The sequence below is a fragment of the Sciurus vulgaris genome (genome assembly GCF_902686455.1).
Source record: "Sciurus vulgaris genome assembly, chromosome: 15".
Lineage (NCBI taxonomy): Eukaryota > Metazoa > Chordata > Mammalia > Rodentia > Sciuridae > Sciurus > Sciurus vulgaris.
In genome coordinates this window covers 54,781,004-54,799,055 of record NC_136476.1, presented here as the reverse complement: position 1 = coordinate 54,799,055, position 18,052 = coordinate 54,781,004, and the positions used below count along the sequence as shown (strand labels likewise).

Here is an 18,052-nt window from a genome sequence, read left to right as displayed (position 1 = left end):
TAAATAAATAAAAAGGACTGAGAATGTGGTTCAGTGGTTACACATCCCTGGGTTCAAACCCTGGAACAAAAAAAGAAAGAGAAAGAAAGGAAGGAAGGAAGGAAGGAAGGAAGGAAGGAAGGAAGGAAGGAAGGAAAGAAGGAAGGAAGGAAGGAATTAACCAATCTCAAGAGATTAAAATTATGGAATTAGTGAGGCTGCCATATGTCCCCATAATCCAATCAAGTGGTTAGCTTATATTGAGGTCATGACTCTGGTTTAATCAAAAGATAATACTGGCTAATTTTACTGAGCATGTAGATGTGTCAGATATTTTTCTAAGCACTGTTCTTATATTAACATATTTAATCCTCACAATAACCCTACAGGTTGAGTACTATTATTTGCACTTGCCAAGTGAGGAAATAGGTACAGACAGGGTAAAATTTATCCCACATCACAGTGGGCATGAGGTGGAGCCTGAATTCCAACCCAGGAAGGATACTTTCTAAATGAGCCACCTCTGGCTTCCACATATACAGAATGCAACACTCTCCGTCTTTCTGAGTTCAGAGTGTCTCTCATTCTCATCACTCTGACCAGAGGCCCGGAGGACAAAAGAGGTCTGAATTTGATATCTCAGTCTCACTCATGAAGATTTTGAGGGTTAATGTGCACAATGGGAAAACCTTGAATTTTGCATCCAAACAGACCTGACTTAGAAAACCATTTGCATCATAGATTAATGACCTTGGACAAGTCACTCAACTTGTAAGCAAAATAATGTACCTAGTCCTGAGCCTGGCACAGTGTGGGTATTCAGTAATGATCTTGAGCACAGGCTGTGTGTAGTTGGGAAAAGACACAAAGGAAGAAGATATCCTCATGCATCCACAAGTGTTTAGAGGAAAAGACCCCTTAGTCCAAAAAGAGGCACTCAGACCTATGCTCCCTGTAGCTTGGTGGCAACATCCCTCAGTGACAGCAGGCCCCTTTTCTTAGCTCTGGGCCTTCCAGTCCAGGATTTGGTCTTTGTTCCTCCTGCCCCTGCAACTCTGCTCTCTGAGGTCTGTCTGATGCTGTTGTTCTACCTTCTAGAGAAAGGGATGGGACTGGGCACTTCTGTTAGTCAAGACCTATTTCAGGAAAAAATCCTCAATCATGGCTTTCATACCAAGTCTCAACATCTGTCTTTTGTGCTTCATTTTCAAGTAGATAAATGTAGATAAATTCAAGAGTATTTTTTCTCTTTTTTTAATGTGTGTGTGTGTGTGTGTATGGTATTGGAAATTAAACACAGGGTGCTCTACCACTAAGTTACATCACCAGGCCATTTTTAACCTTTCTATTTTGAGACAGGGCCTCACTAAGTCACCCAGGCTGGCCTCAATTTTGTGATCCTCCTGCCTTAGCCTCCTGAGCTGGTGGGATTACAGTCATGCCCTACCAGGCCCATCTTTTTATTTTTGATATTTCTTTTCCTTGTAGGGAGAATTTAAAAGAAAACTTTCCCCTCCCTCTCCCATGGTGAAGCAACAAGATGTAATAGAGAATGGCCTGGGGTCTAAGCTCTGTCTCCATCCTTATTAACTGTGTGACCAGGAGCAACTCCAATCAGTGCCCTCTGTACCTCAGGAGTTCTAAAAATGATGGGAAAAAGTTACAGATATGATTGTGTTTTCATTACAAAGAAAGACATGAATGGAATGGAAAAGGTTATGATCACTGAGGCTTTATCTATTCTGTGAAATTCTGACAATGTTAAGTAAGATTGTTCTAAACCATCTGGGGCTCCCCACTACCAATTTGGAATCTCAAGGGCCATACAGGGTTGTCAGTTTTCAGGACAATTGTGAATGATCTTGAAAGAATTAGAAATGAGATTGTCCTCTGAGGGTTAAACTAGGACATCAACACATAATGGATTAAAGCAGAGATTTGCTAAGTCACCTTAAAGAAACAGAATGGTTCTCAGACCAGGAAAACGTGACAAAATCTGAAGGAAAGCCCAATCAGAAGGGGGGTTGACTAGCTATGAAAACACGAGGGGGTTGAGTATGCAAAACTTGGCATTGCTTATCTAATGCCATCCAGCACAAAGAGCTAAGTTAAGAGGGTGGTTGAAAAGGTGACTGAGGTACACTGGCACCATGGTACATGCCTATAATCCCAGCAACTCAAGAGGCCGAGACAGGACAGCAGTTCAAGGCCAGCCTCAGCAACTTAAAGAGACTCTGCCTCAAAATAAAAAATAAAAAGGGCTGGGGGTGTAACTCAGTGGTAGAATCCCAACAAAGTACAACAAAGGCGGCAGGGAAGGTAACTGAGGTAATTCTGGTGACAAGTCTCTTCCTATAGAGGTCTAGGTCAGATGCCTCAAAACATTCCTTTAATGTTTTCCCTTGTTTTAATTCCAAACTTATCAAGCAAACTAATTATAGTTTAGCTTCTCAAACTATAGCTTCAAGTCCACCTACAGGACATGAATACACTAGTCATCAGGCTTGGACATCCTTTGGTAACTGTATTTCTTATTTGGAGTTAATAAACTGACACCAGATCATAACAGGACTTTTCATATGGCCTGCCTGCAGAGCTAGAATGCTCTTGTTTTAGGACTTGGACATTTGCTACCTTCAGCAATTCTAATTTTCCTTGTAAATTACTAAGTGAACATCCTGGTTATATACAGTAGCTTAGACCTACCTGGGAGCTTAGACCTGCCAATGAGTGCAGGCAAATCAGATTTCTGAGCCAGATGGGTAGAGTCAGACCTGGACCCTGCAAGATCACTGAGGTAATGCCCATCAATGCAAGCCTTGTGGGAACATTCCAGCTTGCCTTTCCCAGGAGTCATTCAGTCCTTGTCATTGCTCACACCATTCCTTTTGGAACATAAAAGATGGAGAGACTCCCTCCAATCATGGCAAACTCTACCAACAGATTAATAAGTCCATGCTCTTTATGCTTCTCTCTCATTGGGATCCCAGTCTGCCTTGCCATGTTATTTTCCACTACTCCCCTACACTCAGTCTGAATGCTGAATTTGGCATCTCTCTCATGTTGTCCATCTCTGCTTACTCCTCCCCTTACTTAGTTCCACATGCTAAATCTCATGATTGATTCAAGACCCAGACTAGGTGCCCTCTCTTCCATAACTTCTTCCATGATGGTTATTCCAGCTCAGAAATCCCCCAGCTCATCTCCTATTTACTTGCATTTCCTATCTAGTGATGGCATGTTGCCATAGAGTAAGATCTCCAAGAACTTCAGAAATAAAAGTCTTCTCTCTGCTCAGAGCTGAGCTTCTCTTACAGGAAAATTTTCCTGAGAAATCAGGTTTATTCAGTCTTTCATTTAACAAGTTTCTACTGAGTGCCTCTGTGTGCCAAGCAATGGAACACAATGGCAGAAAAGCCTGACAGGGCTTCTTTCTTCATGCAGCTTCCAGTCTAGTAGAGAAGACAGACACTAAAGAAAAAAAAAGAGTTAAATTCCAGCTTGAAGAAGTACTGTGGAAATAGTACTGTAAGGGTGCAGAAGAGGCTTTCCTGGGAAAGTCACATTTCAGTGCAAACCTGGTAGGAATGAGCAAAGAGAAGAGGAGGAGGTCCTCGAGAGAGTGGGTTGAATGCTCTCAATGGCCAGTATCGCTGAGCCGTCCACTATTCTACTTGGTACACTCTTCTATCTTCAGATAAGGCTAGGAGCAAATTCACAAATATTTTTCCTCTGATTCTCTTTTTTCTAACTTCAGGCAGACTACTCCATTTATACCAACAGTCATCAAAGTATATGATTTGTTACATTTAAGCTTTCTTCGTCATAATCACATACCCATTAAGCAAAACATTTATTTAATTTGTTTCATGTTAACTTTCCAAATTTTGGTCTCCAAGAGTAATATTAACATCATGCTTTAGGGATTCTTACTGTCAATTTCATCGACCACCTATAAGATACAAAGTCTTTATTTTGTAGATTGCTGTATCCCATCACATAAGAGGTGCTCAGCATACATTTATTGAATGGATGGATAGAAGGATTTTGTCCTCTCTATTACACCAGAAGCTCGCTAAGAGCACAGTGCTTGCCTGGTTCATATTTGGGTTCCTCCTGCACTTAGGACAATGACCGGCCCATAGCAGGTAATCAATAAGTTATTGGAAAATATGCCTAAGAAGAACTCGGCTTTTTCAGACAGTTGGCGCTGGTTGAATTGCTCTAGCTGTTCCAGTTCTTTCCATTCTGGGGCTAATATCTTCCTTCCCACTAGACTTTTCTTCCCTCTGAACCCACGAAAGACAACCCCACATCCTCTGCTCTATGGCCGCCCTTCTGATAATGAGGACAGTGACCAGGTTCCCTGCAGTCACTTACAAATAGCACACCTTTCCAGTGTGCACTCACATATTTTAAAATACTTTGAAGTACTCCTAGCATGCTTTAGAGGAGGACACACCCCTCATAGTTTTGTGGGGTGTTATGAACTCCTACAAAGAGCCAGTATGCAAGCAGATTCTCTCTCCCCGTCAGGAAGCCACACCGGAACTGACCGTGATAATGATAATTAATGCTTACTTCATAATTAATTATGATTTACTGGTTAATCCACATAACACCCCTGAGAAATAGGTCAGAGTTTCCAGGCCTATAAATGGTGGAGGGAATGAGGCAGAAGATAATGGGCCTACGTGTATTTTGCATGCATGCTGTGGCCCGAGGAGATCGGTAGCGTTAAGATCTCAGTGCACTGAGAGTCCACATCCAGGCTGATCCATCTGCTGTCACTACTGGCCTTGCTCCTTGGTTGAGAGAATCACTTAGGGACCAATATATAACCGTATCTGTGAAATGTTCAAATTCTAGGATAAGGGGTAAAGGGAGAGGAGCGAGTAGAAGCCAGACATTGAGGGCTTACTGAATACTAAGCTCTGCATTAGGCTTTGTATACTGAAATATGTCAAAAATATTTCCAAATACAACATCTCACACATAACAGGCCCAAAGCTATGCACACAGGTTTGATATTAGTATTTGAAATAAAAAGTGTTAGCTGGAGGCTCTGATATCTTTTTATTACCCAGATTTTATTGTAGTGGGATTTATTCTGAATCCTCTTAGAACCGATACACTTGGGTCACAGAGTCTACTAAAATAAGTACATGTATTCAGTTTCATTGTCGTCACTATATTGTAAATACACAAGACATTTTCAAGGATTCCTTTAGAAAAGCAAAGAAGCCTTTCAAAATCATTTATAATTCTTTACACTGGATTTTCAAGTGCAAGGTTTCCGGTGAGAAATGATTCTTAACCTTTTGGGAGATATTGAGTCCTGTGGTAATATGGTGGTAGCAATATGGACTTTGCCCAGAAGAAATCATAGGTTCACAGATGAACAAAAGATTGTATACAATTTCAGCATCTGTGAAGTCAAGGCTAAGAACTTGTAACTTCTCACATATATCACTGATGAGAGTGCAAATTGGTACAAAGGCCATGGAGGAAATTTGTACCAATAATCTATCAATATTACAAATGCACAAACCTTTTACACAGTCCCTCCACTTTTAGGAAGTTACTCTACAAATACATATATTTTAACACAAGCAAGATATTGTTTGCACAAAGGTATTAACCGAGCATTATTTATTATAGAAAAAGATTGGAAACAACCTTAATGTCCACCAACAAGGGAATGGTTAAATAAATTTTAATATGCCCATAAACTGAATGCTATGAATCATTCTTTATAAGAATGACAAAGTTATTCATGTATAGATATGATATAGTCTTAAGATATATGATAAATGAAAAAAGTGACATATACAGCCAGCCATGGTAGCACATACTTGTAATCCCAGCAACTTGAGAGGCTGAGGCAGGAAGATCACAAGCTCAATGCCAGCCTCCACAACTTTGGAACACCTTCAGTAACTTAGTGAGATCCTGTCTCAGAACAAAAAATACAAAGGACTGGAGATATAGCTCAGTAGTAAAGTGCCCCTGGGTTCAATTCCCAGCACTGAAAAAAAAAAAAAAAAAAAAGATATAGGACAGTATAAATGGTGTACTACCATTTGCATTTGAAAAAGGTGGGGCCGGGGTTGTGACTCAGAGGTAGTGTGCTACGGTAGTGTGTGTGAGGCCCTGGGTTCCATCCTCAGCACCACATAAAAGTAAAATAAAGGTATTTTGTCCACCTACAACTAAAAAACATTTTTTAAAAAAGGTGGGGTTGGAATGTAAAATGGAACAGCTGCTATGGAAAACAGATATAGCAGTTCCTCAAAAAATTAAAAATCAGGGCTGGGGTTGTGGCTCAGTGGTAGAACTCTTGCCTAGCATGTGTGAGGCACTGGGTTTGATTCTCAACATCACATATAAATAAATAAATAAAAATAAAGATTCATCCACAACTAAAAAATTTATATATTTATAATTTAAAAAATTTAAATGAGCCAGGTGGGATGGCAAATGTTTGTAATTCTAGTGACTCAGGGTGAGGCAGGAGGATCACAAATTTGAAGACAGCCTCAGCAACTTAGGGAAACTCTAAGCCACTGAGTGAGATCCCATCTCAAGATAAAACATAAAAAGAACTGGAGATGTGGCTCAATGGTAAAGCACCCCTGGGCTCAACCTCCAATATAATAAAAAGAAAAAAAAAATCAAGTTTCTGTATGACCCAGCAATTCCACTGCTATGTCTACACCCAAAAGAATTGAAAGCAAGGCTTCAAAGAGATAGTTATACACTCAGATTCACAACAGTGTGTTTACAACAGCCAAAAGTTTGAAGCAACCCATTGACAAATGAATAAACAAAATGTGATATACATACATAATGAAAAATTATTCAACCTTACATAGGAAGGAAATTCTTATACATGCTATAGCATGGATGAATCTTGAGGACAGAAAGTAAAATGATGGTTGCCAGGGGCTGAAGGAAGCAGAGAACTGGGAGTTATTAATGGGCATAGAATTTCAATTTTGTAAGATGAAGAGTTCTGAAGATCGAATGCACAACAATGTGAATGCACTTAACACTACTGAATATTACACTAAAAATAATTAATATTAATTAATATTATAATTTTATGAAATATTATATCATATTTTTTGAAAAAAATAGAAGAACAAAAGTATATATGTAGTATAAGTACAGAATACCCTTGAAAGGGCACATAAGAAACTGGTAACATTGGTTGCTTCCAAAGAGAAACTAGTGGCTAGGAATGAGAGAGAAACTTTTAAAATTATAAACTATATAGCATATGTAAAGTTATATATAAAAATTTGTGCACAGTTTAAAAAAAAAGAATAAAACAGCTACTCTGTACCACCTGCCAGGTCAATAAAAAGAACATTGTCCTTTCCCCAGAATTTCCTAGGGGTCCTTTCTTGATCACATTCTTCAAGGAAGGCTTTTCAGGACATGCCTTTCAAATTCAAATTTCTTACAATGTGCTAGTAGTAAAAAAAAAAAAAAAAAAAAAGTAAATCTGAAAGCTTCTGCTTTCCATGTTATGAGATGGTGACTGAAATGTGGTTACAAGAAACATGGCACACTAAAAATGCAGATTACATATAAAAGCCACAAGTTTGGCATCTTAAATTGAAAGCATAGAGGCCTCATACTATCCAGCACATACCATATAAGCCCAGATCTGAAATTAAAGCATCTAAGTTTGCATCCCAGTTTTACTATTTTAATATTTGCATAAAGTCAGATGGGTTTCCCCTACTTCTGTTTTATTTTATTTTAGTTTTCTGTGCTGTGGGTGGAACCCAGGGCCATGTGCTCACTAGACCACTCTACCAATAAGCCACATCTTCAGCCCTCAAGCAAGTCTTAAGCTTCACTTTCCTTATTTATTCAGTTATTCGACAAATTGAGTGTCTGTTTTGCACTTACTGTGATGTGCCAGACACGTTCTGGTTACTGGGGATACATCAGTAAAGAAAAGAAACTAAAATCCCTGCCTTCATGGAATTCACATTCTACTGCAGGGAGACAGGCAACAAATTAATACGTAAGAAAAAATACATAGTATGTCCAGGTGGGATAATGGTTGAGAAGACTAAAGCAGGGAAGGACTGTGGAGACTGTCAGGGGGAGTTGTAAACTAAATAGGGTTTCAGGGTAGGCCTTTCTGGGAAAGTGATGTTGGGTCAAGACCTGAGAGAGAAGCAGATCCCAATCCTGTGGAGATGTGCTAGAGAGGGCATTCCAGGTGGAGGGAAGAGTGAAGGTGAAGACTGGGGCAGGAGGAGGCTTGACTTTCCAAAGGAAGCTGGAAGGCTAGAGTTGCTAGAATCAGTAAAGGGAGGTTACGAGAAGATTAGGTCAGAGAAGAAACTGGCCCCTGCTGAGAGGCCTTGTAGCCACTGCAAGGGCTTTGATTTCCACTGAGTCAGATGGGAAGCCCTAGAAGATCGCAAACTTGAATTTTAACAAGAGCTCCGGCTAGCATGATGGGAATATACTTGAAAGGAACAAGGGCAGAAGGAGCTTATCAAGCTCATCCAGGTGAGAGAGAAGGAGGTTTGAAACAGGGAAGTAGCTATGAGGAGCCAGAAGTGGTCAGTTTCTGACTATAGTTTGAAGGTGCATGGCAGGACTTGCTGACCAGACTGGAGCTGGAACGTAAGCTGTGTCAAAGATGACTCCAAGTGTTTTGGCATCTTTTTTTAAATTTTATTTTAAAAAATTTGTTCTAATTGATTATGCACAACACTAGAATGCATTTTGACACATTGCACACAAATAGAGCACAACTTCTCATTCCTCTGGCTGTACGTGGTGCTGAGTCAACCCGGTAGTGTAATCATACATGTACACAGGGCAATAATGTCTATCTCATTCCACTGTCCTTCCCATCCCCACCCCCACCACCTCTCCCCTCACTACTTCTGTACAATCCAAAATTCCTTTATTCTTCCCTACCCACCCCCAACTATGGATCGGCAGTGCTTATCAGAGAAAACATTAGGCCTTTGGTTTTTTTGGGATTGGCTTATTTCACTTAGCATGATGTTTGGCCTCAGCATCTTCAAAGCTGGAGTTGCCCTTACTTGGGATGAGGTTTGTCTGGGGCAAGGGATGAGACAGAATATTAGGAGCCAAGTTATGGACATTTGAAACTTGGTGCATGCCTGTAGTCCTAGCTACTCGGGAATCTAAAGAAGGGAGGATCAGCTGAGCCCACAGGCTTGAGACCAACCTGGGCAACATAAAAAACACCTTGCAAAACAAACTTGAGAGGTGCTTAGTAAACATGTACACAGAGATATTGAGTTGGACGTTTAATCAGGAATTCAGAAACAAGTTTGGGCTGTAATAGTGTTCATTTGTAAATTTGGAATAAAAATATAATCATATCTATATAATAATTATTATTTGGAGGTTGAACAAGGCAATACATATAAGATGCCCACCATACATTTTACTTATTATTCCTATTAAAATTTCAATCCTCTTAGTCAGTATTTCTGTTATTATATAAAGTTAGGAGTGTGGCTGCCAGGAATGATTTGCAAAAGAAAACAAAGTCTCGAGTCATGACAGTGTTTTTGGTAAAGGTTTCCAGCCCACAGAACTTAAAAGTCTGAAGGCTTTTTCCTGCATTCCACAGTCTTGGTTGGGAGGTTGTGTCAAGTTTCTTACATAATCAGTATGTTCCTTCATTCACCCCGAATTTATTACAAGTTTTGGAGAGGATCTGACATGGAAAATAGGCAGTTTATCAGGGGAAACTGAATACCAGAAAGGCCCCTATGGGGAAGATGCTCCCAGCCCATCCTGTGGTCTTGGTGACACAGAAGTTTTAAATGAAATGAAGCATGAGAACTGGCTGCCCTGTCTAGACTTCAATAGCTATAGATGTTATCATAGGTCACAAGTTTATCTGGTTCCTTTTAAAATTGATTCACAAAAGCCATGACCTATGTCTACCTGAAATAGCAAGCTTCTCAGAGGAACTTTCCTTCAAGAAGCACACCCTTTCCATCTTCCATTAATTTATTCAGAGATATTTAGCTGTTATATGCTGGGAAAGTAGAAACAAAAGCCGGTGTGGTTTTATTACACACTTCTAAATCTTTGAAGCAATGAGCGTCTAACATCAGAACTTTAACAATGGGGTTTCTCGTTAATTTTACATCTCTTTAAGTTTTGACTGTAAAATCCCTGACCCTGTAATTCTCTTCAATATCTATGTCCGGCCTGATGCTCAATAATTGTCTATTAATAATCCTCCCTATCTCTTCTGTAGCCAAAGGAAAAAGATGTTGAAGCAGTTCAAACACTCCATAAATGTTTCTATAACAAATAGATGACTATGGTCGTGTACAATCACAGGCCCTGTTTGATGAATTTAGCAATAGCGGCACAACACAGACACAAGCAGACATATTAGCCAGGGGACAGAGAGAAAACGAACAGTGACACAGAGAAGGACTCTTTCCTGGAATCCTTATTATCGTCAATCTTTAAAAGAGACCTCGTAAACTGAACTGATTACTGCTAATGAGGAGGTCATTGCTCAATTAAACTTCATGAAGCACTGATTTCATTCCTTCTTCCTGATTCTTTTGTAAGTTTCTAATAATTTCTACATTCATAGTAATATTTCATTGTTACTGTGCTTCAAGTGGCTGCTCCTTGTGAAAAAATAACCCTTCACCCAGGAGTCAGGAGAACAGGGCATCCCAAGGACTAACCCCTAGAGGTCCCATGGCCCAGGAGTATGTGGTTGCCTATGAACACCCCAATCCTGCCTCTTCCTGGCTAGGTGCCCCAGAACACCAGGAGAAGGAGAGCTGAAAGATCCAAAAACTGATTATTCTGAGTCCGTAAAGTTTGTGACAAGAAGTTAATGAATTTGTACTCTATACTTCTTTTATTAACTTTAAGTAAATTTTAGTTTTATATTTTTCCAGTCAAGCTGAGAAGGAAATGGAAAGAGCTAGATTCAAACACAGACATGGTAGTGGGAAAGGCTAGCAAAAGGGGTTTATACCTCAGCAACTCTTTGGCTTTAGAATTTAGAACTCAGGCCCATCAGAAAAATGTAGGTTTTGTTGTTGTTGTTGTTGTCGTTGTTGTTCATGGGCAGATAAAGTTTAACATTCGAACCAGAATACTTTGGAGAGTGAAACAAGGGAATATAAAAACCAGCAGTAGAACAAGCATAAACTGGGCCATCCAGTCAAATCTGACATCACCTCTATTACCAAATAAATTCCTAGTCTACCCAAATTCCTTCATCTCCAAAAAGACCTGACCCCAAAGAAAATGCCAGGGCTACCCATAGCATAAATGCCCTCTTCTGCTGGGATAAATAGGTCCCGGTGTTTATGAATGTGAGAGCACTCTTCCTTCTTCATTCCCTTCTCTCATCTAACAATCTCTCTAGCCATGTTAATTGCAGAGCCCTTTTGCAGACTCTGTCTACACAGCTTTGCTGCAGCCTTAGCCCCTACACCCTTGCTCCAGAAAGTTCATCCTAAGGCCTGAAGGTTTATACAAACTGTCTCCTGCATTCAGTTATTGGGCAGTGAACTGAATATTTAAAATTTCACTGAGAGTGACAACAGGATTTAGAATTAGTTTTGTCTGCCTCTATAAACCAAGACAGAGGTCCTAAGGAAATTTCCAGAGTCCTAAGAGATAGGCAGTCCTCCTCATACTAGTCTGGGGCTCCTCTAGGACACAGAATAGGCATTGCCTAATTCTCTATTTGCAGTGACCAGTGACTAGCACAGAACTGGTAGAGAGTTCACAATGTGTGCTATAGAATAATCAGGCAGTTTCCTTACCTTCCTCAGCTCTGGGTTCCATAGTACCTATGATTTTCCTCCCCCTTTCAGTGAAGAGAAATCTTGCCCAAGATCTTCAATCAGCTGGTTGGACTGGGCTTCTGCTGCCAACCCTCAGGGACTGTCTAGCATTCAGTGCCTCCCAAGTACTATGCTGAACCAAACAGAGCCTCCCACAGACTCCAGGTACTAGGTTTGGGCAAAGGCTGAGTCTGCTGGGTTCCATTTAGTTCAGGAACATTCAACAAAACCCATTACCTTCCCAGCCTCGGGAATGAATGAGAGTCATATAGAACCTTGAAATTTTATATCATGGTGATTAAAAGGAACAACTCAGCAGCTAAACTGCCTGGATCTGAATTCCAGCTCTACAATGTACCGCCTGATTCTCGTTGGGTGAAGATTTAACCTTTCTATACCAGTTTTCCATTTATAAAATAGAACCAATGCAGTTTGCTTCAGGTGGTTAATGTGAGAATATTCAATGATTTGGGACCATACTTTGCACAGAGTAAATACCTGGTGATGCTTTAGCTTCTCTTCCTGGAAACCTCAAGCTTAGCCCATTTCTTTTAATTCTCTCTGGTTCTGGCTGGTTCCCTCATCCCTTGGAAGGGTCTTGTCATCGCTCCTGGCCCCCTCAGTCCTGGTCTTCTGAGAAGGACATGTCCCCACACTTACACTTGACTGGTGCCCTGTCCACTATGATTCAAAACCAAAATCTTCTAGAGCTTCAGCAAGTGTTCACCTTCCCTGAACCCAAGTAAATCATCATATAACTATTCTCTAAGGAGAAGAAACTTGGTCAGCACAGAAGAAGGGCCATATTTGAAAGAAGCTGCCATGAGCCAGGAGCCTGTGTCCCTGAGCAAACCTTGTATGTATGTATTTCCAATTTTTTCAAAAACAAAGGTGGGAGTTTCCACCTGCCTCTCAGGAATTCTGATACTAGTGAACTGTGAAGAGAAAGAATCTTCCCAGGATTTTTAACAATCATAATATTTTCTTCTGTACTCATTCTAAGTTCTCTACCAGGTACTAAGTTTTTTAACTAGTATTTTTTGGTTGTGACATAATTATTCAGTTAGAAGATATACTTCTCCTTGTGCTTCTCAAGGAATATTTAATGTGATTATCAAAGCCACTACCAACCAGCCAAGATGGATATACTTCAAAATAAACTGAATCTCTTTTTACTTGAGCTATGGCAATTCTAAATTTCTATGAGTTGGTATTTACAGCCTCAAATTCCAAATAATCTCAGTTCATGAAGTTACAGTTCCATTCAATGACATTGTGTTGCTGTCATACCTCACCCAGCCAAGTCCAGGTGGTACTCTTTGCATCATCTCTAATACTTAAATGGATAATTTCAGTGCAGAGTGAGTGATATAAACTCTCAGTTAATAAACATAAAAACTTTCCTCAAATGTGGTCATTTTATTAAGCGAAAATTACTACCATTCTTCCACCCTCCTCCACCGACTCCAATCCTTGGAAACACTTCCTTCTGAGAAAACTGAGTTAGGTCCTTAAGACACTATGGTGAGTTATTGCTCCCTACAGTTCTCTACTTCCAGGATGACTTAAACAAATCTCTGTCCTAGCTTGGTTTCTTTTTGCTAAAAAACCTCTACTGATCTGGAACCAATGGCTCAGTTGCCACATGTTCCTATTACACACCTGCTTTCTTCCACGGGTGTCCACAGTCTTCACGGTGAAACAGAGCATCAATCCTGGAAGGAACTTGAGAGACCAGCCACTCCAAACCCTCATTTTACCAGCATCAACTCTGGAGCCTATGAAGAGGTAGATACTTGGTCAAGGTCACAAAGCTCATTAATTTAAGAGCTGGGAAGAGAATTGCCGAACTGGAGATTCATCGCCCTGTGGTGTCATTCTTCTTCCAACCGGTTCTTTTGCTCTCTGCCCTAGTTGGCTTTTGAACACTTAACACACAGTCCACACCCTTCTGGGATGTGCCGGCAGCCTGCAGGGTTCACCTGGAGTGAACCAATTCAGCTCTGCTTGCCTGGGGCCCTTTACCTATAGGTGAATGAGTGTCATGTGGTTCTCTTGGAAACATGAACAGTATATAGGGATGCATTTAATGTTCAAGTATATCCATAACTGCATGTCTGCCAAGTCTGTCATGCTGACAGACAAGCAGAGCCTATGAGATGTTAATAACCTCTGAAATTTTTAAGTTCTTTTCCCTATACTTTCAGATTTATTTTATTCTACAACAAAAACTTTGGTATTGCCCCCCGCAAAAAAATCAATTTATTTAACAACAAACATTTACTCAAGAGACAGTGAGCATTTCCCTAGGCACTGTGCTAGCTCAAGGATTAAAACATGAGAAGACATGATTCTGTCCTTTTTCAGTGGAGGAGTCAGACACATAGACAATGGCAAGATATTATGTTAAGTGCTTTGACACTTGGACATGAGTAGGCACAGGTCTCATAGACACACAGAAGCAACAGCTAAGCCAGCACAGAAGAACTACTGGAGACATTTTAAAAAGATCTTTTTTATTTAGAATGGTGTAAGATTTACAGTAAAATGCACAGAGTGCAGAGAATCCCATGTACCCCTTGCCCCAGATTCTCCTAGTATGAATGTCTTATAGTACACAGGTACAACTATTACAAGTTAGGAGCCAGCATAGACCCATTGCTGTTATTGAAGTAGATGAGGTGTTTTGACATCTAAGATTATTTCTGGATGACATTAGGATTTAACCAGATGAAGAGATAGGAAAAAAAAATTCTAATCAGAAAGTATATGCAAAGTTCCAAAACAAAGAATCTGGTGAGTTCAGGGAGCAACCAGTAGTTCAGTATGTGAGGACAGGGGTGGGAGATTGACAGGAAAAGAGTGTACAGGAAGGGTGAAGAAGGTGCATCAGGTTGAGGAGCAGGGTAGAAAGGGATGATGTCACTGAGGGTGATGGGGATCAGATCAATAGAAGACCTTCTAGACGGAGCCAAACCATTTGTACATTTTTCTGAGGGCAATGGAAAATAATTATTTTATATGGGATGCTGGCATACAAAAATTATATTTAGAAATATCACTAAAACTTCAGGGTGGAAAGTGCACTAGCAGGGATAAGATAAAAGAAGGAAGACAGTGGGTGGATGGCCTGAGCAAAAGTCATGGAAGAGGGGACAGAAAGAATATGAATTTTAGACATATTTATAAAGATAGAATTAGCAAAACTTAGAGGTTAATTAGATATGGGTCTTCAGGTAGGGGAAGAATCAAGTTGACTCCTAGATTACTGGCTTTAGCAACTAGAGGAAATGGATAGTGGTGTAATTTATTAGGCTATAGGGCATAGCAGTTAAAGTTGATCTGGAGGGTGCTATGGTTTGATTCAAGATGCAACAGTGTTGTTAAGTGGGCCTAATGGGAGTGTTCAGGTCTTGATGCCTCTGACCTCATGAATGGATTCATGCCATCATGAGAAGGCCTTTCAGGAGTGGGTTCTTTCTCTCTTGCCCTCCCACCTTCCATGATGTGAGGATGCAGCAAAAAAGTCCTCACCAGACCATTCGCTGGTGCCTTGATCTTGGACTTTCAAAAACTGTGAGAAAAATAAACTTCTGTTCTTTATAAATTACCCAGTCTCAGGTATTCTGTTTTAGTAGCACAAAATGGACTAAGACATAAAGAAAGGTGAGTGGTTCCACTTTGTACAAGTGAAGTATGAGGTACTCATGGGATAGCAGAGGAGATGGTGACGTCAAGAGGTTGGTCGAATATACAGGTCTGCATTTCTTGGGGGAAATGAGCTAGAGACGTGTGGCAAATTGTTATCCTAAAGATTGCGACTGAAACTAGACTAGATTGTTCATGAGTATAGAAGAGGAGTCAGAAAGACTCTTAAAATAATCTGCCAGGTAAGAGTTGACCCAAGGAAGAGATATGGAAAGAGGCTGTCAAGCATCCGGAAAGATGGAAGGAAAACCAGAGAATGTGGTATCCCTGATGCTAAGAGGGAAGAACTTTGCTGAAAGAATCATGTAGCCAATAGCATCAAATGCTGCAGAAGAGTTGAGACCCACAAGAGCCCCTTGCATTTGGCAATAAGTCCCTCCCTCAAAGAGGCAGTTTCAGAGAATGGATGGGCCAGAAGCCTAATCTGTCCTTGACTGTAGAATGAATAGAAAGTGAGGACAAAAGGAGTATGAGTGCTTGCTATTCTTTTAAAAAGATTTACTGTGAATAAGAGACCAGAGATAACTTAAATGGGACTGACAAATGATAATAGATTCTGTTGTAGTAAAAAAAAAATGTCTTACTTGTTCCATTTAGAGTATGTCATAATTTTTCTAATGAAAATTTGTTTACTATTAGTAGTAGCTATCGTTTATAAAATGCCCACCAAAAGTCAAGCACTTTAAATACACTATTTTATTTAGCACTCTAAACAACATTTTGAAGTAGATACTATGTTCCTCTGCTACCCATGAAGAAACAAAAGCCCAGAAAGGTTAGACATCTGGCACAATGTCTCATAACAATTCATAAAGGTGCTGGAACTGAAACCCAACCTTCATGTTTTTCTACTGCAACTACACAGGCCTCTCCTAACTACTTCCTGCAGCTGGTCTTCATTTCACAGTCAAGAACTCTAACGGGCGGCCAGGGAATTCCACCCACCACTGTGAGAGACCTGAGGGAAGAGATGGATACCCAGGAACACTCTTCTTGTTCAAGGACAATCTCTGAGTAAGGAATAAAGAGTCTCTGGCTTTGAGTTCTAGAGGTCCTTGCCCCAGAGTAAAAAAGTGCCCTTTAGAATGTATATGTGTGCCTGTGCAGGTATGTGGGGGACAGAGGGCAGATAGCTTAGAATAAATCAAGCCATCATTATTAATTAGATAAGTTAAGGTTGTAAGGGGAAATCACAAAATTTTATGAAAATTTGGCAAAGATCATTATTATTTTTAAAAATATTTTTAGCTGTAGATGAACACAATATCTTTATTTTATTCATTTTCTTATGTGGTGCTGAGAATCAAACCTAGTGCCTCACACATACTAGGTGAGGGCTCTACCACTGAGCCACAACCCCAGTCCACAAAAATTATTTTTAATCTGGAGAAAAGCATCAGGCAAGCCCTGAGCTGCTGTTACAGAACCATGAGGGAAAATGAAACTTGCATTTGATACTCTCAACTGGGACCAGGGGCACATGGTATGGAGAGGCCGGCATGGCTCTGACTAGACTTTCCAGGAGAGTGATGAGCTCCCTGGAACTGGAGAGGCTCAAGCAGCAGCAGGGATTCTGGAGTTGGAGGCTAAGCATGGAAGAAGACCCTGAGATTTGGGGAGACCCTCTGAAGAAAATGGCTAAGGTAAGTTTTCATATTTAAGGACTTTATTCTCCACTGACGAATTCTAAATCTTATGTAATGGAAATATGGGCATGTTCCTTGATTCACAATCTGTACAATGTATACCAATTAAGCTTTGATATGCAAGAAAGAATTATCCCTGCTTTTAGGAAGCTGTGTTTTTTCTAAGATGAGACAATGAATGGGTATCTGCTTGTCTGTAATCAGGCAGGTCTGTCTTCCTGAGAATGTCAGGGAAGTGCGTAGAGAATGGATGCTGGTAGAAAGTCTGAAAGGATTATCACCAGTATGTCAATAGTGGTTGTGGGATTAAGGGGGATTGTTTTTTTTTTTTTCCTTAATTCTGTATTTTCTAAATATTATTATAATAAGCATGTACTTTTGTGAAAAAAAGAAAATTACTAAAAATATGATATGGGGTTTACATAATTATATTGCTATAAGTAAAGAAAATATATGTTAAAGTTCACTCTTTAATCTTGATGATGACATTTTACAATTATTTTTAAAATGTTTATTTAGCCAAACTAAAACAAGTTGTACCAAAGAAATAGGTAGCTATATAAAATATTTATATAGAATTTGGGGTAAATTTCTTTTGGGGATAATTTGCTTTCAACCTAATATATACATAGCCACTCATTTTAAAATTTTAAATAGTCTAAATGAAATTCATTCCTTCATATACTCAGGGGCACTTAGTGAGTTTTTATCATGTATAAATACCTGTCCTCAGTTGGTTGGAGGATTCAAGAAAAAACAATGATATGTTCCTTGTTCTTGAGGTGCTTACAGTTTACTTGGAAGGAGAGCACATGTTCATAGGTCATCGAGACAACAAAGTTCTAAAAATTAGAACAGAGAACAGGATAT

At 39.9% G+C, this 18,052-nt stretch overlaps 1 protein-coding gene across 1 annotated transcript in view; it reads right to left on the bottom strand.

The window, feature by feature from the left end:
* Positions 1-13,738, bottom strand: part of FRMPD1 (FERM and PDZ domain containing 1) — a 179,554-nt gene extending 165,816 nt beyond the window's left edge. The window contains 1 exon segment of the mRNA XM_079113509.1: positions 13,491-13,738. The gene's annotated coding sequence lies outside the window, so the exon portion shown is untranslated.
* Between the last annotated feature and the right edge of the window lie 4,314 nt (positions 13,739-18,052).